Below are 27,886 nucleotides of genomic sequence, written 5' to 3'. Positions count from 1 at the left end.
AATTGAACATCAACCGACTCCAACACCTCGAGAAAATTAGTAAATTAGGTCAATTTTTTTTTAAAAAATATGTAGGAACTAGCTTATTGAGATACCTTTCTATTCAAAAAAAAAAAAAAAGGTTTCTGATTAATTGACTTCAAATTATTTGTGTCAAACGAAACATATGTTTGAATTACGATTCGTGTCACTTCAAAACTTCATAAACTATACAATATTCAACCAAAATGAATCAAACCAAATGCATCCTCTAGATATTGATGTTACGAATCTAACACCGAAAGAATTACTTCATTATCATTTTTAGAAAAAAAAGTTATGTGTGTCAAACGGACTGTCACTCTTTTAAAATATTGAATTTTATTATGTACCACTTTTCGAAGGAGATGAAAAAATTGACATAATTTTTTTTAAAAATTAGATTAAAAAATATGGTTACAAAGTAGGAACAAAGTACTCAAAATCATTAGTTTATGTCATCTTGAAATTATTTATAGTTTTCGAGATATAGTCACTTGAACGTGACATTTGTTGCAAAAATATTGATTCCAGTGTCAAAATTGGTCAAAAAGTGGAACCCATTATTGTGGGATCACCCAGATGCACCAATTCAACATTTAACAACTTCAAACAACTCATTCAAACTCATAAAACCAATTGGTCCATATAGCAACTCATTAGTAATCCAGCTTATTCATTCATCACTTAGCTCTCTATTTAGCATATGTCTAATAATAGAAATATATACAATAGTCAATAGCATGAAACATGAAAACAACATTCGCACAAGTATAACACCAAGATTTAAAATAGAAACCCAATTTGGGAAAAGCCACTCAGTAACATGCTAGCAATTTTTCACTCTTCTAAAGTGAGATTGGTTAAGATCCAGCCTCATTAAAGGTTGCAAAACATGCTATTAGGTTTGATCCTATTAAAGGATTTAATCACCTTGTTAGGAGTTGCCTTGTTAGAGGTCTTTAGAACATTTCTTTAGAAGATCACCTTGATTAAAGGATTTACAATGATTGTTAGGTCAACCTTGATTAAATAATTTTACTACCACAATGGTTAGAAAGTAATAGCTAGGTTAATCTAATAAAATTAAACTCACTTTGCATGTCTAGATCTTCATTCGACCCATACCTAGTTTATTGACTGGACTTCATCACATTCTCCATCTCTAATCTTCTTGGTAACTCTTCAAGAAATCATGCTTCACCAATCTTCTCATTTTTCCTCTAAAACTATATTCTTCACTTTTCCTTCATAGTTTTTACGATCAACAATGAACTGACTTGTAAATCATCTCATATGCCTCCTTAAATAGGTTTAGATCTTGGGGTTTGATCAGATTCATTCAATCTATCCATCATTTGGTCCTTCTATTTCTTTTGTGAAACCTATCATTAAATATTCACCTTAGATCACTTAACAAACTCAATTCATGCATTAAATATGCAAGCTCATCAATCCTTATCTTTCCTGCATTTTGACTCTCCCAAAAATTCAACTATGTTGGCCTCAAAGCTTGATTCTTTCACAAACTATTATGTTTTTGACACTTAGTCATCACTAGGTTCTTCAGCTCCATCATCAATGGGTAGCTCAGTCTCTAACGTTCTTGTCTCACTCAGCTTACATTGGCTTGCCTGGTCTTCACTATGCTTGATCATAGCTTCAGTTTCCCTTCTATTTCACTCGGCTGATTTTTTTTTTCTTAGTTTCAATCATTTCGTCCACACTTTATACAATGATCACACCACACATTATCTTGTCAAATACTAAATGATCAAGTGTCCATTGTATTTCATCATAGTTACACCTTTTTACTCAAACACATCACTAGTTCATCTACTTGTCTCTCTTTTCAAGTCCTCTTCATCAATCATAAGATATGGCACTCTACATTCTTAGTAAATGTCTTACCTGTAAGGTTTGAAATCAATGAAAACATAGCAATTGTTCCAATTGTAGTTTCCAATAGGTCTTCAATGTGATAACTTTCATATGGCTATGTTTAGAGAATACCATTTTCAAACTCCATCTACACAATAATTACATTTCTTTGTTTAAGACATATTAAGGAAATCAAAACAACAATAGGATCATCTAAACTCCCAAGCCCTAATAGACAATACCATTGTCCCAAGCTACCTTGTCAAAACTATCAAATTGAATCTATTTAAAGAATATTATTTCCTATTTCTCCTATTTTCATATCAATTCCTAGATTCCCTTATCACTGTAGTCAGTTGCCTGTAGTTAAAGGATATGAAGATATTTTGTAATAATATTAAAGGAATAGATTAGTTCTTCGTGATTCACATCTTTGTAATATTACCTTTGCATACTACAAACATGTTGCATCTTATACATTCCACACAATACCTTTAGGGCATTTTTCATGTAACTATAAGAAGTTTGGGTAAAATTAAAGTTGGAATTGGCTTTCAACACAGGTATATTCAATGCAATCCTATTAATCTTGTAAGAATAGAACAAAACAAAATGTAAAACATCAAGCAAGCAAAATAAAATGATAAAATGTGAAACCAGAACCAAACTTGACGGACCTCATGTGATTAATAGACCAATCATTCTGGGTAGTCGGGTCTCATTGAAGAGCTCCAAAAATACCCTTCTCATAGATTTTTGTAGAGGAAATTCCCTATCCTACTTAGAATAGGATTGATGGTGCAACTGCATATAGTAGTCTTGAGGTGATTGGTTAGTAGTAATAAGAATAAAGTAGCTCTCACCATTAAAGAAAAGGCCAAATAAGAAAGTGGGAGAAATACTAGCATGTTAAAAGGTACTTTCGCAAACATCCACGGTGGAGTTTCATGGGAATTGTTAGTGTGGTGTGTCATCCATAGTGGCAATATTTGTGCAAAATAATTGAAGACAATTGAGACCATCCCAAGTCCCTCACCTCATGTTTTTGAACAAATTGTGTCTTGTTGTGACAAATTCCAATTAATGAATGGGCATATTATGCAAGAGATACAAAATTAAAATGATAATATTTTTATATAGGACAAACCAATAAAAAAATCCTGAGAGTTGATGATTCAATCCATTCTAAACAAAAAGGAGATCTAAGAAATTGGGACACTAGATATAACAAAATATTATACTTGCATGTAACCAAATTCTGAATATATATATATATATATATATGGTAATGTTAGACATGGTATAATATGTGCCACTAACCGAATTGATTACATTCTGCAGAAACGAGAGTGGATACATCTACCTAGTAATGTTATCTAGGGGATCTTCTCTTAATTCCTCAATAACTGAACCAAAAACTCAAGTTCCTCTTGGATTTTCTTTCTGATCAATGACAATTGTTGCATTGTCAACAGATCGTATTATCATTCCATCACTACATTTGAGTTCTTCTCTCAAAAGGAAGATATACAATTATAAGGGCCCTAAAATTCTAAGGCTAGGTTGGCCAGAAGGAATGCCAATAGAGCGCATTAATATTGTAGATATTAATACCTACGGATACTATTGAAAACCATTTCAATATATCTAGGGATAGAGATAGGGCACCTTGCATCTACCCAACTTCTTTCTTTCATGTCCCCTGCCTGCTATGACCTTTCTCAATTCCCCTAGTAAACCATCTCTCCATTGATCCTCTGATAGTAGTGGTTTAAATCATTGATCTTTTTAACTACCTTTCAGCAGGTCCCCCAGGCAATAAAGTTCCTAACTAATGCCACTTCTAGGCCTCACCTCCACACTGGCAACAAAAGGCTTCACAATATCCCTAGCCCTCTCTTCTCACCAAGCCCCCATTGCTCAAAACAAATTGATATCATCCAACTCCGAAATCTAAATCCTCAAAATTGACATCAAATTTTAGCCCATCCCCAACAGAAACATTAATCCAAATGCCCTAACCCCTTTCATTGCACAGGGCCAAAATTATCTGTGAACCCTCTTTGAGAATCTCCTCCAACAAATGTTTAATAATGACAGTCTGGATGAATTATGTGAAACATTTATAGTCAAATCGGATAAAATTGATTGTAGATATATTTATATATACTATGTATATGTATATATTTAAATATTATCATTATGCAATTATCATTACGTGTTGATTTATTCAAATAATAAATAATTTTGAATTATAATTTATTTAATTGACCATTTACAATGATTTGTTGAAATAATGTGTGACTATTTAATTAACGGAACCCCGATCATGTTAATGAGATTGAGTGGGATGTGATAGTCACTAACCTAACAATGATGACTCCATGCAGGAGTTGCTCTCACTAGGAACGTGACTCCTACTCACTATATATATATATATATATATATACATATATATATATATATATATATATATATATATATATATATATATATATATATATATATGTATATATGTATATATATATATGTATATATGTATATATATATATGTATATATATATATGTATATATATATATATATGTATATATATATATATATATGTATATATGTATATATATATGTATATATGTATATATATATGTATATATGTATATATATATGTATATATGTATATATATATATATGTATATATATATATATATATGTATATATATATAGGCAATTCCTATGCATTCAAATAATGATGAAGTCACACAACCAAAACTCTTTCAAAGTACTTTTGTTTCCAATCAATGCATCCAATAGATTATAGTAAAATATACGTAACTAGCAATCTCATCTTAGTATGCAATGGGTATGCCAAAAATTGTTGAAGATCTATTAAGAAAAAGTGGTGTATTAGTTACTTAGTTTTGTTTAGTAAATGATGTCACTAAGCAAGTTATATGACAATAAACTTAATTGAGAAGTGATGTCATCATTTCAGGTATGCTTCTAGTTATGAAGGTCCAACCAAAATTAAAACAATTTTTTTTCTTCAAGATGATAGTTAGGATACATTACCAATAAGTACATATTGTGCTTCTAAAAGGAAGATAGAGGATATAAAGACAATTTCCCTATTCCCCTCTATAAAACACTATATCCAAATCTATAAAAAATGAATTTAACATTTAGAAAATAAATTAATTTTAGATTGCCTAAGTTTACATATCAAGTTCAAGTACACTCGAACCCAAAACTTCCTAAAACATCACATACTAAGGGAAGAATTTATCTTGGATTAAAAAAGTCAACTTTGACTATTTAACACTTTTGGTCTAGGAATTAAGCTTAGTGTTTGATGTTTAAGCCGCTCCCTAAATGAGAGGCTCACAAGTTACTATTGTGTTATAGGCTCTTGCCTTAATCCAACAACCAAAGAGATTTTATGTAAGGTTTTCAATACCCATAGTATTCGTATTTATAGTTTAGTTAGTTCAAAGCAAACACATATTGGGCTTATTTGGGCTAAAGAATATTTGAACTTTAAGCATTTAAAAGGGATTGATGGAAGAAAATGACATTGACATGGAAAAAAGACTTTTCCCTTTTTTATAGTATCCATCATAAACCTCAAATGGTCCATTGCAATGTTTGACGGGCTCAAGTTACTTAAAACCCAAGAAAATTTCTGATTTCTATATACATTTCAGTCCCCTTGAGAAATAATTTCTTTTGAAATATTGATTCAACTTTCATGGATTTCTATCGTTTAACAAGGAAAAAGAGTGATCGCAGTAAATTACCCTGATCCTATGAATTTGGAAAGAGCTAAGAAGTTTTCAAAGGCAAGTCAGATAGCTTTGCATTCTACGTTATTATTTACTAGCTTTAATATAGGTTATAGTTATATTGGGTTGCTTATAGAGTTGGACTATGCCTCATGTATTTTCAATAGTCTAACTTTTAAAGTAGTTTTTGGTAATTATTTATTAAGAAACTCCATAATTTTTAACAGGAGCATGAATTGTGCCTCTTGGAAGCAATTGAAAGGCTTTCTCAAGTATGCGATGGTGAGAATGGTGTGTGTAGGATTTTAAGCAATGAGCTCACTTTTTTGTGTCATTTTTACATTCATCACTTCTAGTTCTAGAATCAACATTACCATATTTCTTGTTTTGGCAGAGGATGGGTGGAATCCTCCATCAGCACGTACGCACTCTATTGATTATGTAAGGATACAGCGTAGGCAAAACAAAATAAACAAAAATATTTCTAGAGATGAATAGGATATCGTTGATAATATTTACATTGGTATTTGGATTATATTAATTTTAGTTTGTAGTTGAATATAAAGATTGTATTCAATACTCTTAAAAGAATATCAACATCATACATACAGAGATAACATATGTCAATCTAATCATAAAATTCAACAGTTTACCCCCTCCTCTCTGCATAATCATCAACATTTTCCTTGGTTGGATAGTCGAAAACTGTTGCCAAATTCGGCATACGCAGAATCAATATCAAATGATATCTATCATATGCAATGAATCTCATGGAATCCCTCTAAAACTCCTCCCACATAATTTGCCTCGCTCTGATTCAAGCCAATACATTATGCCAAACCAGGGGAAAATCTGACATTTCTCTCTACTCTGAAATGACTCCCAAGCTGCCCGTTGTGGATGTCTCCCACCCAAAGCACATTTTGAAAAATTAGGACAACTATGCAACAATCTTAAACATATTCTAGGAGCTCGAATTAGATCATATACATCAATTCCAGAGTTAGTGAACTATATACATTGGTACTCTTTCCAGCATCTGTTGTTCTTCTAATTGTCTCGAGTTAGAGTGGTTGGACGATCGACCAACAAGCTCAGTAGCTTTTGTGGCCTTTTGCTCTAAGAATTCCATCACCTGTGTAGAGATGAATGAGTAGTTTGCACATAAAAGCCCTTTTTGTGGGTTCTCTAGCCACTGGTCAATCTGGGTTTCAATGGGGAGTATTTGCCCCATGGATTCAGACCCACAACCATGATGAGAAATCTGGTCTTTAAAAAAACCATGGACTTACATAGATTCCTCTTTGTGATCATTAACATCCTCCTCTTAGAATTGCATGAAAAAAGAACAAGATTCTGTTGATATTTGTATATCTTTCCCTATTCGTATCCATGAAAGATTTGACCCTATTCATATATTTATCAAAGATATGATTTGATTGCATGTGATATAAAAATATGATACCAAGATAATACATGGTTTGATTGGATTAATAATTTTCCTCACGTCTGAAAACATTTGGCGGGCACTTGAAAACTACTAACCAACTTACCACCAGTATTTGTTCGTGTCGGACAGGTTTTTAGTGAAACTTCCACCTATAATAGCCTATCGGCTAATAAGTGTTATTGAGAATATCTATGTTTTTTTTTTTTTTAATGAATATCATAAGTGTGCTCGTGAGAAGAACGCATGGCATTATGTGTTAGAGATATGGCAGCACCGGTCAAAATTCAAGGATTTCTTTGTTCTATCATTTCAGATGATTAGTTTAACCTAATCATATTTGATTAGGATTGGGTTTTTTTATAAATGCTATTTAATTAGCACTTGTATCAAATGGAGGTGCAAGGTAGATATAACGTCTATAGGTTGTTAACAAGAGGCGCAAGCGCCAAAGTTCCTGCCTTTAATGTGGTGGGATTTTGGGTAAGAGTTGAGTCAAGTTGTACATTTAATTATGAAGTTGGAATAAAATGTTGAATGCCATGAAAGGCTTTCAATTTTTGAAGACCAATTGAATCAAATTTACATTTATAAAGTTTATTTCCAAGTAGAAAGTTGTGAATTTGTTCGCCGTTGAAATAAGTATAATCGTCATGTTTGCATCCAAACAGAAAAATAACATTGTGTAAGCTCTTTAAAATTTGAAATGTTTATTCCCTTCGAGCATACAACATACATCATTTTATATTGATTTGACTTCAATCTTTGTTAATTGAGATATTAGTATTGTTCATATAAACATAATTTTGGTGTATCACTTGAATGACAATGTATAGAATTCACTCTATTATTTTTTTGAGTCTATAGCTATAATGAAAAAGTGTCTGCAAAGATCGTTCTTACGTAGGTTCTGAAGATGTTTTCTTATTAGACATTATTAAATATTAAAATTTGGTTGTGGCCTGTAATATTTCATCATCGGCTAGTATCTGTTTCAGGTATCGTGTTAAATGTGTCCAAATATACTTTAATTTCTAATTACAATAAGTAAAATCAATGGCTCAATTATTGGAAGCTATGTACGTGGCACGTTGAACATCTACACATTTGCATGTAGCACACTTGTGTTACCTCAGCTTTGACATTTGTTTTGATGCATAAAATTTCTTGTAGCCCATAGTTTGAAGAAGACAGGTAGTTTTTGGGATGTGATATGCAATTGCAAGGAACACCAATGTTGATGACATAATAGAATTGCTTTCAAAATTTCAATCTTATAGTTTTGAGAATGCGACATTCTTAATGATTTTGAGAGCTCTAGGAGAAATTTTTGGGCTTTTGCCTATTCTGCCATGGTTGCCTCACAAAGCTATTTGATAATCAAGACATCTAATCTTGAGGTGATAGTACATGCTTGGTTTGGAGTTGCATGTCTTGCAAATTCGAGAATGGAGTATTTCTCCTTGTTTGTGAGAGTTGTAGGACAGTGTGTGGGTACTTTGCACATGATTATTCTACCAAAGGCATGGGGGAAGCGTCTTCTTATTAAGTAATTAAAACAAAGTGCAGTTATCATGTTCTCTTCATCCAATACTTTTTTCACATCAGGAGTCGTCTATGTCTTTAAATGTCCCAAGTCTTTCACTTCAACTTTACAACCACTTTCAACATGGGTTCATTGAACACTATCTGACTTTGTTTATTCAAGTGGTGGGTGGAAATTTCTAAACGATTCTTCGTAATAATAGATTAAAAGTGGGATGGGCTTTCAGGGGAGATAAAGTTCTCCATCAAACTCCCATTACTTTGGCAGTGTCCGCACACATAGACATGGCATGTAGCTCAGGGTCAGAGGATATACTAAATGAATATATGAATGGCTTGGAGTGGGCGAGTTATCACTAGTACAAAAATAGTAATACATGACTAAAAAAAATCACTAAAATTTACATATGTGTGACTAAACTTAGTCACGTGACTAATAGTAGTTAATATCCAATCATTTATAACACTACTAAATTTACTACTAAACAATTTTAGTCATTTATTTGATCATTAAGTTTGATCATTGATTTAGTGGTTGATTTAATAGTATGTTTAATCATGTGACTAGTCACATATTTAGTAGTTGATGTAGTAGTATATTTAATCATGTCGCTAGTCACATATTTTGTTGTTGATTTAGTAGTATATTTAATTGTGTGGTTAGCCACATATTTAATAGGTGATTTAGTTGTGTGGTTAGTCACATATTTAATAGTTAATTAAATCATGTGGCTAGTCACATATTTAGTAGTTGATTTAGTAGTGTATTTAATTATGTGGTTAATCACATATTTAATAGTTGATTTAGTTGTGGTTAGTCACATAGTAGTTGATTTAGTAGTAAATTTAATTGTGTCGTTACTCACATATTTAATAGTTTATTTAGTAGTTGAATTAGTTGTATGGTTGGTCACATATTCAGTAGTTAATTTAATCACGTTGCTAGTCACACATTTAGTAGTTGATTTTATTATATATTTAACTATGTGGTTAGACACATATATAGTACTAGATTTAGTAAATTAATCGAGCCATATGATAAATAATTTATTAATACCATGAATTTAATAATGTAAAATATCATAACCTTAAACTTGAACTTAGGCATACAAAAAAATTAAAAATATTACATATATGAACAAACTTATGCAATATGCTTGCACTACTAGAATAAGATTGATGTAACATTATAATTATGATATATAAACATAGTCTAAAATACAAAAAATTAATGCAAATATATATATATATATATATATATATATATATATATATATATATATATATATATATATATATATATATATATATATATTTTAGAGTATATATGTAACTTAATCAAAATTCTAAAGTTGTTTGAAGAGTTTTGAACTCTTTGAAATACACCATGATCACTAAAATCCTTAAACAACATATTAAAAATATTGCATAAAAATCCTTAAACAACATATTAAAAATATTGCATAAAAAGTAGTGTTGCAAGAATAGATCTCTAACAATGTCTACTCTACAATAACTATGTTTAATTATGATATTTTTGTAAATACTTGATTGGCCATCATATGAAGGTCCCCACTTTTTGTTTCATGGAAATGGCTCCATCTACTTTTTCATTATAAACAAGAGGAATATTATTTGTGACCATTATAATATTTACATTTGCATCTCCTATTCCTTTCAAATTGACCCCATGAGCAATTGATAGGGAATGAGTCCTCCCAATTCCTACAACAACACCATCATGCGGATACAACACCCTAACTTTGTCCCCTTCCTTGAACTTATTATCAACATGTTTCTACAAAAAGAAAAAGAAAATATCATGTTACATAATTAATTATGGAAGCCCCAAATATAAACACTATGTTACCATGCATGCACACCCGACATATAAGATTATGAAAACATTGTTACACATTTGATCAGTAAAAAAAGGACGATGCCTTATTAGAAATAATAAATATACAACTAAAAACAAAAAATAAATATACCTCACCTCAAGTTTATAATGGCCGCTACTATGAATATCATGCAAGCTCTCTAAATATTTAGCTGATCACTATCAACAATGTCTTCTCTTTTTTGTTTTTCTTTCATATGATTGCTCTACACACAATTTAAAAATCAATTAAAGAAATGTATAAAGTAAAATAAAGAATTCAAATTATGACAAAGAAAAATATTCCACAAGGACTATTATATTACTTGAACTTCATCAAAAGTACTTTTATGTTGCAGGTTTTTGTCAACTAGTTCATCATGATCAACATCAATACCAACAACTCTATTCTACATGTAGTTGAAACATCAAGACAAAAATGGTCAAATATTTTTAAAATTATAGTTGATTTCTTGAATGAAAGATATGAGGCCTATATAAAACCAATAATCTATCATACATTCAGCACCTTAAAACTCTATAGTCTACTAATATATCAAAGAACTAGCAACTAAGTGGGATAGCAATAGGTGGATCTATAGTAGGATATTTTGTTTGATTCCTATTGGAAGATATTTTAGTTTTGTAACATCTTATGTCATCTTCTTGGAGTTTTTATGCAGAAAATTAAAATTTAATTCACGGTGGAAAGGAGCACCCATTTTTACTTAAATATTACTTCAGCCACTATCGTTTATATTGATAGACATTAATAGTAATACATTTATTAATTCATGGAAAAGTAGTGAAAGAGACTTAAAATTCACCAAAGTAAGGAACTATATGAAGTCACCTTAAATTTTAGTTTACTTGTAGTATAGGAGATTTACCATTTCATGAAACAAAACTTAGAACTATTTTATCTTACATGTAGTTCCAACTATTTGGCAGCTATGTTGAATGATATTTGTTTTTCATATGAATGGGAGATAGCGTATTGAACGGATCAATGGGGTTGTTGTTGGAATTTACAAGTAGGAAGTATACTCCTGAGGTGGGGGTGGGTGAATCAGAAGTACTAAACTTTAACCAATGAAACTTTTAACATCAATCAATACATGTATGAAACATATTGAACTAACATGAAAGTAAAAGAATGCATGAAAATACTTGACACCAAATATGATCACCCAGAAACCCTCCAAAATGAGAAGGTAAAATTGGGGTGGGGATGACATCCACAACTTACTACTGTAGCAATAATATTGTAACTTGTCAAGGTTACAAAGTTTGACCATGAATCATGGTCTTCCCAATGAAAGGCCTATCTTGTTAAAGGCTTACAAAGGATGCTTAGATCCTACCCTATTAAAGGATTTCACACCCTGCTAGAAGTGTACCTATTTAAAGGATTTACGAGACATTCACTTGGAATGCCACCCTATTAAAGCATTTCCTCAATGACTATTAAGCCAACCTAATTCCATAGGATTTCATCTTGTTAATACAATTGTTAGAGAGTACATGAGGAATGTTGTTGTTGATTTTAGACCCTTGTTCTGTCCAATCTGATCCTCACTTATCTGATATGAAATTGTAGTGTCACTAATCTTCTGTTCTACTAACTGATTTTGCAATACTTCTGCTCTACTAAGTCGCCTTGTGTACCTTCAACTCAATTCACCCCTTTTCGCTTCTTTGCTCTATCTTTTTCTCTATCTCTATATTTTCAAATTATGGGGCTTCAATCTCCTTTTAAATATTTTGTGACTTAGGGTTAGGTATGAATCTACGGCTAAGATTCATCCTTTTTGCCTCTTTACCATTCCATTTTTTCGATTGGTTGCATGTTGATTACATAGGGAATCAAATAGATTTGATCTTATCTTTAAGCTTCAAGATCTATCCATGAGCTGGCATGCAAACGGTTTACAACTTTGTTTGTGAAAGAACAAACTCTTATGTCAATTCTATGTTGCTTGGCACTTGCTAATACTGGTGCTCGGCACTTACTAAAATTATATCTAGCTCGGCACCTGAACATGCTCAGCATCTATTGTTCACTCGGCACTGTCTGTTTGCTCGGAACTTGAGTGACTTGGCACTTATTATATTTATGGCTCGACACTTGTATATATTATACTCAGCATATATTGCTAGCTCAACATGAACTTAGTAAATAACTTAAGTTTGTTGACACTCAATTGTCAAAACCATTCTGAGATCAACAATCTCCCCCTTTGACATGAGAGTCAAAAACACTTAACTATACATGATAAGTCTATCTCCCTTAAGTATAATACAATTACAATTTGACATATATACAAAACTTCAAAATTGTTCAAAATTTTGTGAAGGACTATATACCTCAAACGCTTTGCATCTCCCCCTGAGTTGATGTGCCTTTTTCTGTATCCAAAATGTTTGCTCCTTTGAGTAGATTTGCCTCATGCTTATATTATTTGTCTGATATGCCCTATTTTTTCTTTTCTATTGTTTACTCCCCTTTTGTTTGCTCTTCTTTTTCACATGTCTCCCCTTGCATATTTGCCTTCCCTTGGCTTTTATCTCTTCGATTATCTCCCCCTTTTTACAATTTATCCCCCTTCTTGACACTTATGTCAAAGGGCCTATATGTTGTATTTGGCTAGAAAGTTTTTGTTAACTTCCATGACAATTTTTAGAGCAACATCCCAGTTTTGTATGGCAACTTCTAAGGATTTGATCTATATTGTTGTCTCTGCTGCAAGGTGAACTAAGCCATCTAGAGTTGAAAGATTTGGATCTTTCTTTAATATTATTTTTGCATAGGCTAGTTCCTTTTATAGAATTTACATGTGGGGGGTTAGGGCAACTTGTATTTGAACTAACTTGGCTCTAGTGTTAGCCTATTCTACTATTAGTATAGCTATTTGCTTCTGTGTGTGAAGCATTGTATTGAAGTGCTTTTCACTTTAAGCTAGGTTTTGTGGCAATTGCATGCCTAATACCTTCAAATTTCCCTCCAAGCTCAGTATCCTTTGACTTGTGTCTTGTGTGAAGGTTGTTGGGTTACACAATTTGATGTATAGTGAGAATATATTCTCAATTACCTTTTTCACCTTTTCAATCTGTGTAGCCAGCTCCACTTGTGATAGTGCTATCTCACTAGATATTTTCTCATTTACCTTTGCTTGAAACTTCTTTTCTAACCATTCCATGAGTTTTATATTTGCATCTTGGTCTTCATTCACCACCTGGTCCGTTATTTCTGATAATTGCTCCAATACGAGCTTTGTTTCATCAAGTGTCTGCAAGCTAAAGATATCTAAGAAGATGTCCTTGATCTCATGAAGTGTTTGCTTTTGTTTATACTCATTTTTTAGTATCTCTTATTTCTTCTTCCTTTCCAATGCCTCTTGCATTACATTAATCTATTCAAGTGTAATAATTTCATAGTCATATTTTGGAATGACTATATCTTCATCTTCTGTAGGGTCTCCATAGTGAAGTACCCTTGTAACCTTTGTGGAGCTCGAGCCTGGTGCTGAAATTTGGAGTGACATAGCATCAGTGCTCAACTTCTGATGGACTTTTGTAGGAGTTCCTGTTGTTGACAAATTTACCAATATCTAAATAGCTTCCTCCTCCTTTTCTTTTGGGATGTCCTTTTCTTCCTCTGACCAGCCTTGATCAATCACAATTATTTGTTGTGCATCTTGTGTTTGTGTAGTAGGTATAGAAGCATCTGTCTGTCCTGTTTGGTCATTTGTGAGCTCTTGTTCCTCAGTAGTCTGAGTTTGTTGTTCAATTATAACAACCTTAACTGTGGAATCAACCTTTGGAGATGTATCTTTTGATGCTTGTTCTTGAGGTTGTCCACTTGTAGTTGTAGGGATGACAGAAGGTGGTTCTTGTGTATTCACCTTGTCCCTAGTTATGTCAGCTATAGGTTTTTGCAACTCATCTACACTGAACAATACAGGGTTATTACACAATTATGCTTCTAATGTTGATTGGTCAAGGATCTTATTTAGATCCTCTGCAGTCAATAGGTTGATGTTCTGACTAGAATTTTCAGGAACATCCTTTATTGTTACTATGACTATAGGTGTAGTTGTGTCATGAGGATGGCTTAATGGCATCAATTATGTATCTTGCACACTTTATTCACTTTGTTGCTCCTCAGTTGTTGTCATTTCTTCTTGCTTGTGTGCCTCCTCCTTTGTATTGTGTGCCTTTTCTTTCTCTATTTCCTCTTCTTTGTCATCCTCCTCTACCTCATTATTTCTTCCCTCAAAGGGGTCCTCTTCACCTTCCTTGATAGTAGTCAATCCATAAATTAATTTCCACATTTTGGTGGATTTATTAACAACATCTTCAATGTTGTTTTGGAGAATATTGAATACCCTGCATTTGGAAGAGAATTTATTGCCATGTTTCTTGTTGGCCTTGGTAATATGTCCCCTTGTTAGCTCTGGCATTACTTGAGCAAGGGTAGATTCCCTTATTTGTTTTTCCAAATTTAGGCAATAATACCATTTATTTTCAACAATTGAATATAAATCTTTAGGCGTTGTATTGTCAAATTCAAGAGGGGTGTTCTTGAATTTTTCCATCATGGCATACACTGACTCCTCAACCATACTTTGTTCATCTCTACTCAGTTTACCAAAATCAATGTTTTTCAAACTAGTTAAGTATGCCTTATCTTTAATATTATCACACATATTTTCTAAATCAAACTTGGTGGCATGACTTACCACTCTAAATTGGCTTATGTCTTCAAACTCGGTTATTTCATCATTTGAGTCTGGTTGAGCAACATATTTTCTTCTGAGTTTCTTCTTTACTAGTCCTTATTTCTCACTAGCCTTCTTCTTTTCTTTGGCCTACTCCTTGGCCTTTTTTGTGGTAGCTCTTGCATTGGCCCTTGTAGTTGGAGTAGTTGTCTTTGTAGGGCTTGGTTTAGCTACTTTCTTACCATTTGGTTGAGTTGTAGGTTGTGTGCTAGCCTTCCTCTTCTTAGGCTCTGGTTTAGCAAGTGCTTCCTTGTCTTGTTCTTCCTTGGCACCTTCTTCTTCTACATCTTCTCCCATGCCTTGTGTTAAGGCAAGTGACCCCTGGCCATGCCCTTCTTCTTCTTGTTCTTCTTCTTCTTCTTCATCTTCTTCATCTTCAGTAGTTCCCTCTCCAAATTTTGTTTTCAGCTTCCTAACCAGCTTGTCTTTCTTTTTGAGGGTTGATGTTGTCTTTAGTTCCATTTCTACTTTTGACTTGACAACATCATATGCGCCAAAAACTTTAGTTGTTTTATCAATTTCCTCTGCAAGCAGCGCAGTGATAGCAGCAGATGCTTCATCAATATTTATTTCATATCCTAATAGCCTTAGCCATCTAACTCTTGGTACTGTTGCTTGAATATATGTATAATCAATATCTACTAGAAAGCAGATATCATTGATGTGTTGTTCTACTAAGAAAACTGGAATTCTTACTCTCCATTTCATGGATTTCTTGAAATCCTCAAAGTAACTAGTCATAATTGACTTAAAATTGTCTCCCATCTACTCTATGTACTCATTTATTTGCACTGATGTAGACCTATTGGTCTTCCATCCTATCTTTCCAAAAGAGGGGAACTCATTTTGAAAATAGAAAAATATACATATCAAATGGAACCAAACTTACATTGAGCACTCTTGGATCTCCTTATTGCTCCTAAGTTTTCCATTATATGTTGCAGTTGTAGTTGTGCTAGATCATATGTATGATCTTTCTTTACAATTTTGTACCCTACATCAACTAAAATGCATGGTACACTGTTCAATCAGGTTGACTAGTAAAACTTGTGAGATATGACCCTCACTACAAACTATATAAGTGGATCCTTGATGGTTTCAATTGTCATTCCTCTTTTGTTCCATTGTGCCCCTATATTCTTCTCAATAACTTCCTTTGAATCACTCCTTAGGGGCTTGGGCTGATCTAGGGTTGGATATCATGTAACCCAATGAACGATTCTCTTTGATAATTTGATGGGCCTTCCTTCCAACCATAGACAACCATCGTGGATTCTGCTTAAAACTATCTTTATCCATTTAGTCTTAAAGACAGTGGGGAATTCTAGGGTCAAGCCCTTTCTTTCTACAATCTTGTATTCATCTTTCAACACTCCATTCTCACATAGTTTTTCATAGGCCTGGCGAATCTCCATATCTCCTATTCCTCCAACCTTGCAATTATAGCATTTTCTTACTTCTTGAACCATCATGACTTTGGGTGGGATAATGGATAAGGCTCCTGCTGGATCATTTTTATATGCAACCTATGGAATAGCTCTAAAATTTGGTTGCTTAACTTCTTTACTGACTAGCTAAACCTTAAACGGTTCCTTATCCTTAGGGTTCTTAGAGCTAGAGGCCATTTTGCAAACTAGGGTTTCAAAAAACTTAAAATGGCATAACTTGGCACTTATAGAATACCTTTAGATCAATGAATTGATGCTACATCATTGGTAGAATCTATGCAAATTCTTTGTTCTTTGCTTGAAAATTGCTTCTTCGCTCTGCTTGCCCTTGCTCTGTGTTGATAATGAGGAGAAATGAGCAAAAATCTGCCTTATACCATTCAATACATTGCATTTAATGCTTAGTGCATGTACAACTATAAACTTGACTTCTATGCACTTTCTACTTCACTCAGTATTCATTGACTTTCCATTACTCATCAGCTAAGGGAATTTCACCCTTACTCGATAGATACTAATATTACTTTCACTCAGTGGGGCAGGGGCCCTAGCTTGGTTGGCTAAATCTTCCCTGTTGCAGGGGGTTGGTCATGGGTTCTAGTCTCCCCCGTCCCCGTGGTACCGGTGGGCGTGTCACACTAGCGCTACCGGTCACGTTAAAAAGTTTACTCAGCGCATTGCAGTTTATAGGGGGGCCATGCTGCACTCGATTCCTACAGTCTAATAAAAAATATTAAAAATTAAAAAAATATTACTTTCACTCGGCAGTAACAACTCACTTGGCTCCAACTAGTTTTTGGCTATCGACTCGACACATACTAGAGTTTTACTCAGCATCTGAAGAAAACTTGTCACACTCAACAATAAAATGAAAACTTGGGTGTTTTGACCTTGCATCTTTATTCATGTTAATTTATTCTTTTCAGCACTAACTTATCCTAGAATTGATGTATGATAAGGAATCTAAATATCAATCCCACATACCTCCTTTTGCTTAGTTTGAAGAAGTGTGACCACTTGACCTATTAGGTGAAGTGATCCCTCCATTTTATGTGTTGCTTCCATCTCTTCTCTCGCATGTCTTATTCATCTCTCCTCTGATATGTTAAACATCTACTTTCCTTTTTCTTTTGTTGAACTCTGAATTGGGTGCCTTTGACCTAGTTGGGAAATACTTGCTGATATGTCCAATCTTTAAGCAGCTGAAACAAGTGGTTTGACTAAACCATTTGTTGCAGTTACCACTTAAATGTGTTTTATGCAGTTGAAATGTGTTTTATGCAGTTTTTAGGGATGTGTTCATACTCTTGACAGTAATGACAACTTTGCCTAGTGTTGTAGTCCCAATTGTAGAAGTGCCCATGACTTTATGTCTTTTTTGGTTTGTTTGGTGACCACATAGGCTTAGATCTACATTTGAAGGCACATAGGCTTAGATCTACATTCGAAGGCTCTATGTCCATATTTATTGCAGTTGTAGCAGTGATTTTCAAATCTTAGTGCATGCATGGTTCTTGTCTTGCATTCATGTGCCAAATGACCTTTCTTATTGCACTTATGATAGTCACCCATGTTTTTAGGTTTGTCATGCTAATTTCCATTCTTGCTGCTACACACATTAGTATTATGTCCTTTCTTACCACAAAAATGACAAGTGGGTTTGGAATTCTTACCTTTGTCATTTCTTTTTTTAGTGGTCTTGGATGATTCTCCTTCTTCAGTGCTAGTATAGCCTAGTCCTGATGTGTCATTGCTTGATCTAGGGGATTTCAATAGTTGCTCAAAGTACTTGATGGATTCATTGAGTTTGTTGAAGCTCTCTACAATTTCTCTTTGTCTCCTCAGATCATTTTGTAGTTTTTCATTCTGCAACTTCAGTGTGGCGATCTGAATGTCTTTGACATTTAGCTCATAATGAGCATTCATCATTTGACTCAGTGTATCTAGTTGCATGTTAGAAACTCTGGCAAGCTCAGTTGACTTTTCTTCTAGTCTATTGGCTAGGTTTCTCTTGTCATCTTCTACGATGACCTTGTCTTCAATGGCTCTCTTCTTTTGTTTGGTCACTTCTCATAGCATCATGGCTTGTGATTCTTGCTCAATCTTGAGATTTCTAATTCCTTTTGCTTGAATTTTGTTCTTCTCCATTAGCTTTGTTATTGTTGCATCAAACTCCTTTGAGTCTCTATTAGCAAATACTTTAGTGGTGTCAATCTCCTTGTATTGTGTACATTCTCAGCTATGGCTATTTCTTTTCTTCTTTTTAGGGATTTTCTCAATTCCTCCCTAGCTTCTTCCAGAGAATGTAGAATGAGATGTATATCAATCTCATGGTTCTCTACTCTTCCCAAGCTTGTAGACTTCCATCTCCTAATCTTTTCTCTAAGTTGTAAGGCTCCTCCTAATGAGAACTTATCTCTGGTACCAATTGTTGGAATTTACAAGTACGAAGTATACTTCTAAGAGGGGGGTGAATCAGAAGTACTAAAATTTAACCAATAAAACTTTTAGCATCAATCAATACATGCATGAAACATATTGAACTAACATGAAATTAAAATCATGCATGAAAATACTTGACACTAGATATGATCACCCAAAAACCCTCCAAAATGAGAAGGTAAAACTGGGGTGGGGATGACACCCACAACTTACTACTGTAGCAATAATATAACTTGTCAAGGTTACAAAGTTTGACCATGAATCATGGTTTACCCTGTGAAAGGCTTACAAAGGATGGTTAGATCCTACCCTATCAAAATATTTCACACCCTGCTAGAAGTGTACCTATTTGAAGGATTTACACGACATTCACTTGGAATGCCACCCTATTAAAAGATTTCCTCAATGGCTATTAAACTAACCTAAGTCCATATGATTTCATCATGCTGATACAATTATTAGAGAGTACAGTAGAATGTTGATCTGACTACTTGCAATCTGATATTTCTGATTTCAGACCCTTGTTCTATCCAATCTGATCCTCACTGATTTGATATGAAACTGTGATGTCATTGATCCTCTGGTCTACTAACTAATTTTGCAATACTTCTTCTCTGCTAAGTCACCTTGAGTACCTTCAACTCAATTCACCCCTTTTTGCTTCCTTGCTCTCTCTTTTTCTCTATCTCTATTTTTCAAATTATGGCGCTTTGATCTCCTTTTAAAGATTTTGTGACTTAGGGTTAGGTATTAATCTACGGATAAGATTCATCCTTTTTGCCTCTTTACCATTCTATTTTTCTAATTGGTTGCATGTTGATTGTATAGGGAATCAAATAGATTTAATCTTATATTTAAGCTTTGAGTTCTGTCCATGAGCTGGCATGCAAACGATTTACAACTTTGTTTGTGAAAGCACAAACTCTTATGTCAATTCTATGTTGCTCAGCACTTGTTGATACTAGTGCTTGGCACTTACTAAAATTTTTGTCTGGCTCAGAACTCAAACATGCTCGGCATCTACTGTTCACTTAGCACTTAAACTTGCTCAACACTATCTGTTTGCTTGGCACTTATTATATTTCTAGCTCGACACTTATTGCAACTCGGCACTTGTATATATTATACCCGGCATATGTTGCTAGCTCAACATGAACTTAGTAAATAACTTAAGTGTGTTGACACTCAATTGTCAAAACCATTCTAAGATCAACAGTTGCAGGATCCTAATGATATGACACTCTATCACATATGAAGAGTATATAACTAGTTCTAGTTGATTTAACTATATGAACAACAACAAATAAAGACTTATCTTAGAGGTGTTGACATTGCTATATGTCCATACTATACTAATTGGAGTTGGAAATACGAGTCAATAAGTGTTTGGGGTAGTGAAACATTCTTAAGTCTGTCATGCTAGAGAAAAAACTATAACAAAAAATTTAAGTAACTACCTATGGTATACAAGTGTCCAAGTTGGTGATAATTAAGTATATTTAAGGGTTTATATAGCAGGTTTGGAGATGCTCATTGATAGCCATAGTTGTTGCTATATTGGTGATTTTTGGGGAAAATATATTGCTTTTGGAAGGCCATTCATCTCCTTGCTACTAGGCATTTTTCTTTGTAACAAACAATGGCATTAGGTTTGCTTCTATAACATGACTAAACGTCTAGTCTAATTAGGGTGTTTTTTTGTAAGTTATATATGACTCTCCAGTATCACTGTGAATGCACTTTTAAATTAGCTTCTTGCTAAGTTTGCACACTAGAGAATACATACACGAATGAAATAGTACAATTTTATAAAATCATTTTCCTCTTGGATTATAATGGCAGTGGATGTTATCAGCACTGTAAAATAGAAAACTTAGCACAAGAAGAAAAATGACAGCGAAGATGGAACATAGGAACAATTTAAAATTCAATACTTCTAGAAAGGGGACATTATAACATTGCAATAAAGAAATTGATATTAAATTGATAGAAAGTTATATAAGAAGATAATACTTGACTCTAGTTCATTGTAAGAGGAAGATGATATTTGAATCTACTTTAATCAAATTGTAGAAAAAATAAAACCTCTTACTTGATTTGAATCCATGGAATTATGCTCATTCCATACAGAAACTATAGGTTGAACTGAGGCAATCAACTGGGAAACTTTCTCAATGAGACTATGTAAGCAATCCATTATATAATGTAGCCCTTCACTTGTGTTGATGTGATTTCAAGAGGCTCTTACTAGGCATTGAACTAATGGTTGTGAAATATTTTTTGATGAACTAGATTGCCACTTGTTATTGCTACTGGATTTAGTAGGATCTAGTGTTGTCATATAGTTTACAACATCTCCAAAATATGCTTCTTCTGTTGTTTGCCCAAAGATTCTAGTGGCCTTGGGTCACTCTCCACCTGCAAGAAGGGGATAACCCTCTCTACCAAGTGGGTCACATGGGCTCTCTTAGGGGATGAAGCCTGGAAAATTTTGCTACGTCACTGCATTTCTTCAGGCTTTCTAGTTAATTGTCCATCTTGGAAGGGAATTGGTCTTCAAAACCTTCTTGTGACCTCTGAACTTGTTCAAATTTAGGGCACTTTTTTTGTTAAGAGAATTTAGAAATCTTGGGAAGCTCTCAAACCTTGGCTTCACTGGGTTGGTAATGGATTTGGAGATGGACTCTCAATGAATCAACAAAACCCTTGGTGGTCGCCCTTGTTTGCCACGCAAGGTGTGCCTTTAGCCAAGCTTCAAGGAGCTAGTGATTTGTGATTATTTTGGAGGGGTATTAGAACTCCCAAAGATTTATTCTCCATGGTTACTATGAGCCTTCTTTCATGGGAGGATCTACAAGTCCAGTATAATCTTATCCATCCAGATCGACAAACAATTGATCTTCTAGTTTCTATGGTTCCTCCCAATCTGTTGCACAAGCTTGGAATTCACTCATCACACCCATGGTGGAAAGATTGGAAGTGGTACCTTACCACTCCAATGACTAGTTATAAGCCCAGGCTAGGGTATCAGTGGCTAGTGCCCCATCTTTTGATGGTTGACACTCTCAACTAGCATTGGCATTTGCATTCTTTGCATAAGACTCAAAGTCTTAGATTTTCCACTATCTGGCATACCATCACAGAGCCAAAGATTGGTCACTTTTCCTAGTGTCTCATCTTCCAGGGTTTGCTTTTGGGCCCTCGACTTCGACATTTGGGAGTCCTAGATCCTAGATGCCTTTTTTGTGGTCAGCCTGAAAGCTTTCTACATATTTTTTGGTTCTACAGAAGAGATCAAAATTACTAGCTTTGGATTTATGATTTCTTTAGGCCTTTTCATCTAGAGGCCTTCACTTCATATATGGTAGTTTTGGGTGATGCTCCCAGACTCCCTTTTCGATATGCCCAGGTCTAGCATGCTTTTAGAATGGAGATATTGTATACAACCAAGAAAGATTGTAATATTGTTTTATTCTCTCACACTTTCTTGATATTCATGTTGCAATGTACTCTAAAGCATGTATATGTAATAATGTCATGTTGTAGATTCAAGTACAAATTGACAAGGTCGTGCTGGAAGTGGCTCACCTGCAAGAGCTACTTGCTCACTAGGGAAATGTCCCTTGTATAATTGCTTGAGTACCTCCAGATACTTTTTTCGATGACTTCACTCCTCCCTGTGCTCATCGGTGAGGCTGAAGTAGTTTTGTTTGCTGCTTGCAGACCCCAAGGTTGTAGCCTCGTCACCACTCTCCTAGTGGTGGATTTCGTGGCCATCAATGCTCAGCCTCACCTCCTCAGAGGTTGGGCTCAAGTTGGTCCCCAGTGGCTCCCTCTATTGTCATTGATGCGGGTTGGCCATCTGCTCCTTGTGACCCCAAGTGGGCCTTCCCCCAGCTAGATCTTTCCATTTATCCTCCTAGGACTGAAGAAGAAAAAGAGGCTGACAAAGATATTGTTGCTGCTAACGGTTGGGCTCCTCTTGAGCCAACCACTAACCCCAAAGATTTTTGGGGTTCTGATAATAAAGACCCTCCTTTGACTGGCATTGCTCTTGTAGCCTGAAGTTTCATGTTTTTGCTTATATATTTTTTTTGACAAATAGTTGAATTTCGTCCTTATACCATTTGAACTTGCAGGATGATCTAGTATCCCCCGGCCCCTTTTTTGTGAATATGTATCTTTAATATTTTAATTAATGGAAAAGGTCTATTCATCAAAAAAAATCACTTCTTTATTAGTGTTCTCTACCTAACATAGAATGTCAATGTCAACAAATACTTGATTCATAAAAAATAAAAATAAATAGCTCAATGTATTAAATTTAACAAAAAGTCACACTTACTCCAATTTTGCCCATTTTAGCCTGCTACCCACCTCTACCATATGTATATTTAGACCTCACACTACCTCTTGCTCTCTTGCCTCTATTACTCTTAGTCAAATATTCCTCAGAACGCATACTTTCTTTTAATTCTTCTTATTGCTTTAGAGATAGAGTAGAGTCTAACTTCTCTTTTTCTTCTATGATTAGTTTTCGGCAATGGTATCTGAAATTGTTCATGAGAAGTCCTATCTTGTTCTTGTAGTGTCTCCTAGAGATTTGTCCACCAATTATGTCAAAGAAATTTTCCATTTTCTGTATAAAAAATTCCACATTTTGTGGATCTTGCTCTATAAAATTTGATTTGCAAATATCTAAATGGGCTCTACATATTAGGCCTAACTCAGTAGCCCACCTTGCAACATTATACCCAATAGGTTCACCATCTCTTGATACCTCAACCACGAATGGCTTCTTACCTTCTAATATTCTTTCTTTTTCTTTCTTATCTATAGATCTATATCGAGTTTGGCTCAATCTTTGTCTTTTAACAGTAGTAGGAACATCTTCTCTTGAACCACCATCAATATATTTTTTCGATCCACTAATTTCATCCAAAACTATAGACACGACAACTATAGTATGAGGTGGCACATCTAATTCAAGTAGATTCTCTTTGTGATGTTCATTAGGTTTCTCATCATGATGTGCTATAGCAAGCAACACATCTGTAGGTGTTGCATTAATCTTTACATTATCATCTATTGAATTCATTAGCACATCATCATATGCTATATCCATCTCCTCATCAACATTTTCTATATCAGCAAATTGTTGGCTTCTATGAACTAGAAACATTGTTTGTTTGTATTCATTTGTTTTTTTATCTGTGTTGGTGTTTTTCAACTACTGAACAACAAAAGCTCAATACCAAGACAATAATCCTTACAAATATAGGAACTAGCTACTTCCCATTAACAATTATGTGTGTATATTACTTGGATCCAACTTTAACAAAACCAAGATTGGTTTTCTACTCTCTAGGCTCTACAGAACCAAGGTGGGAATACCTAAGGGATGATTCAAATGAATGTTGTTGTATGAGAATCCTATTAGTTTCATTATGATTCTCATCTTCTATCTCTGACATATACATATTTTATCCATTCATTGCTATTTTTAGATGATATACATCCCCTACAAGTAGATTTGGTCACAATTGTCCTTCAGTTTACAAATATTTCTGAACATAGTAGCTATCTAAGACTCAGAAATCATATGTAAATGAGTGTTGAACCTCTTTGAAACTCTTCACATAGTAAAATAAAATTGATTTTATTTTACTATCTCTCTATCTGCAGACTAGATTAACTAGATCAGTGCTTTATCCATTGGGATTTTGAGTCTACTTCAATTTATAGATCTAATTGATTGCATTATAACCAATACTATCAGTAATTCTTACTTGAATTCATGCTTATAGACATCCTTCCTATTACCTTAGCAACCCTATCAAATTCACTAGAGCATTTACTTAATTCATTGAATCAATAGCAATAATGAATTGACATACAATCTAAGTGAATTGCATTCAATTGGACAAGCTTTTCTCACACAACATCAGAATGACCATGTAATAACAATGGAGACAAAGTTCAGCAAGAACAGATATGGGGACAGTTCAACTTTGTATTAATCTTCTTTGAAAATTGTGTGCAATTGTAATAGAACTCAGAATGACTCTAGAAAAAACATTAGACCCTGCAACATCAATATATTCCCAAGCATTTGTAGAGAAAATACATCATAAAGTTTGCACTGATAAACTGGACTGAGCCATATTTAGTAAAGACTAAAATTAACAATGAAATTGGACCCTTCTCTAGCCTTGGAATCTCACTTAAATAGAGTGAGATGCAACAAGCTTCGAGCATAGAGAACTGACAGGGGTAAACTTAGACAAAAGATATTTACATTTAGCTGTCACAAAAAGACAAAAAATTGTGTAATAGAAAAAACTATACATCAAATTATTATTTTGGTAGTCCCCTCTTCTGTTACATTTTAAAATGCTACAAGTCCCATGATTGGCCTTTAGTTATTCTGAGTCCTCAGCATATGTAGCTATCAAGTTCGCCAATAATGTGTCAAGCTCTGGTTCCTGCAGATTCACCTCTACTCTAGCATCTCCACTTGCATCATCATGTACTACCAAGGTGACAGTTATATTTGGTTTCATTTCTACCACATCATCCATCTGGCCCAAGGTACTTTCCACATGAGATGGTTGCCCTTCTTTGTCTTCTTCTCCCTTCTGATCTTCCAAGGGTGTATCAATAATTTGTACTTCATCTGGATTCATTTCATCATCATCACCCTCAATCTCTTCCAACTGCTCATCAGAAGCAATATCAGCCATCCACTTGTCGAAGAGAGTGTCATCTGGCCAGTTAAACTATAGAATATCTATTTTCTTTTTGATCACATATTTTGCCTCTTTATCAATACTAACAAAATCTTTCTTTAAAGAATCAAAGAATAATTGGGCTTTCACTATTTCTTCTGTTGTGGCTGCCCACCATGCATGTCCTTTTTCATTTATGACTTCATTCATTCTTAAATAGAGTAGATCATCTAATTCTTTAGTCCATTCATCTTTATTTTTTAATTTATTTTTCTTATCCAAAACAAGTGGGAATAAAACAAATTTCTTACTCTTGTACTTATCCAAATAGCTAACAATTCTTCTTTGTAGCTCAACTCTCCTATCATCAAATTTTGTGAGATCATGAGCAAGATCGTAAGTTATTTCAATCTGATCATGTGAAGACCTTATGATAGAGTAGCACAAGAATGTGATTTCCTTTCTTCTCTTAGTCCACTTATTAACAATAGGTCTCAAGGCCTCATCACTTGCTTTTATTTCATCCCACATGTTTATTACTTTTTCCAATTGATAAAAAACAATCGCCATTCAATTTTATCAACTAGATACATGAGAGCCTTTCTCAGTTTGTCTTCATATTGCACATTCAACTCTACATGTAGTGCCCATAGTTTGCTCTTTTCTTCTTCAAAATCTTCAGTCGTGTAATATTGTGGCCTTTGTGGAGTATTTGGCATTTCTATGAGAGGAGTGGATTTAAAAGGTTCCACTGGAGGGCGAGGATATGTAATCCTTGGTATGGAAGACCTCCCCATTACCTTAGTTTCAAGCTCAATTCTTTTATGAACTTCTTTATTATAAGCCTCCAAAACTCTCTCATACTTACTCTGTAGTTCAAACATTGCCTTCTCTTCCTTCTTTGTTGTAGCCAGAGCGAAGTGAGATGTTCCAACATTCATATGAGTTGCCTCTACATGGGCGGTATCTGCTACTCTTTTTACAATGATATTCCCCATTAATTCAGAGTCATCTGGCTGTGATGAAATAGCCCTTGATCCTTTCCTTAATGACCAAATAACTAAAGCGGCCTAGTACTCACTGAATGTAGTACCTTGGAATTCTTTTTTGTTTTGATCCTGTAGGTCCAATTTATTTGAAACAGAATTAAAAATTAGAGCATCTGTTATATTCCAATTGGGTAGCAACAAAATATTTGATGCTTTTTACAATTTGCCTCCCCTCTTTAGGGGTTATACTCTGAAATTATTTTATCATTTCATCTTTTATTTGGGTTTGAATGGCTGCATCTTCAATTTCTAGATGGTCAGTATTCAATTTATTGCACCTTTCTTCATACTTTCCCATTTTTGTTCTCCATGTAAACTAGTAGAAGGCTCTAGATTTAACAAAATTATCATCTGAGAAAAATTGATGACTAGCTTGCTTTATCATAGGGTCTAGTTCCCTTCCTTTATAATTTGCCACTGTCAAATCTAGGCTTGGCATAGGAGGCTCCTGGGGATTTCCCTCATCTAATTCTACCTAGGTAATAAAAACTCCTCCTTGGGACCCCAACTGTTCAATTTTCTCTCCAATACTTTGCTCCTCTTCAATCTGCAAAGGGGATTGTGTAGGTGAATATTCCTCAATGTGAGGATCTTGACCTTTTATTATTTTTTGCCTCTTAGGGGAGGGCTCATCAGGTCTCTCTTCCAAGACAACACTAGTGGATTCTATTATTTGTTTACCCTTATCCACAATGGCCTTCTTATTTTGTATCAGAGTATATCCTAACCTTTTTTGTAGAATAAATTGTCTTGCCACTACATTAGGAGTGAATGCCAATCTCCTCATAACCTCTTTGGCCTTATCTGGATAAGTATTAATATAAAAAAAAATATTGTCATTCATAGTTTCCATTATTTTAGGAAAAGTAATCATGAGTTTATTGATCCTAT

At 34.1% G+C, this 27,886-nt stretch overlaps 1 pseudogene; it reads right to left on the bottom strand.

Moving 5' to 3' along the window:
* Positions 1-26,944, bottom strand: part of LOC149533382 (putative E3 ubiquitin-protein ligase ARI8) — a 31,602-nt pseudogene extending 4,658 nt beyond the window's left edge.
* Between the last annotated feature and the right edge of the window lie 942 nt (positions 26,945-27,886).

Source organism: Cupressus sempervirens, chromosome 10 (genome assembly GCF_028749045.1).
Source record: "Cupressus sempervirens isolate cs-2001-9-10 chromosome 10, ASM2874904v1, whole genome shotgun sequence".
NCBI classification, from domain to species: Eukaryota; Viridiplantae; Streptophyta; class Pinopsida; order Cupressales; family Cupressaceae; genus Cupressus; species Cupressus sempervirens.
The sequence above is the reverse complement of the archived record's forward strand: the minus strand, read 5'-3'. Positions and strand labels throughout refer to the sequence as shown.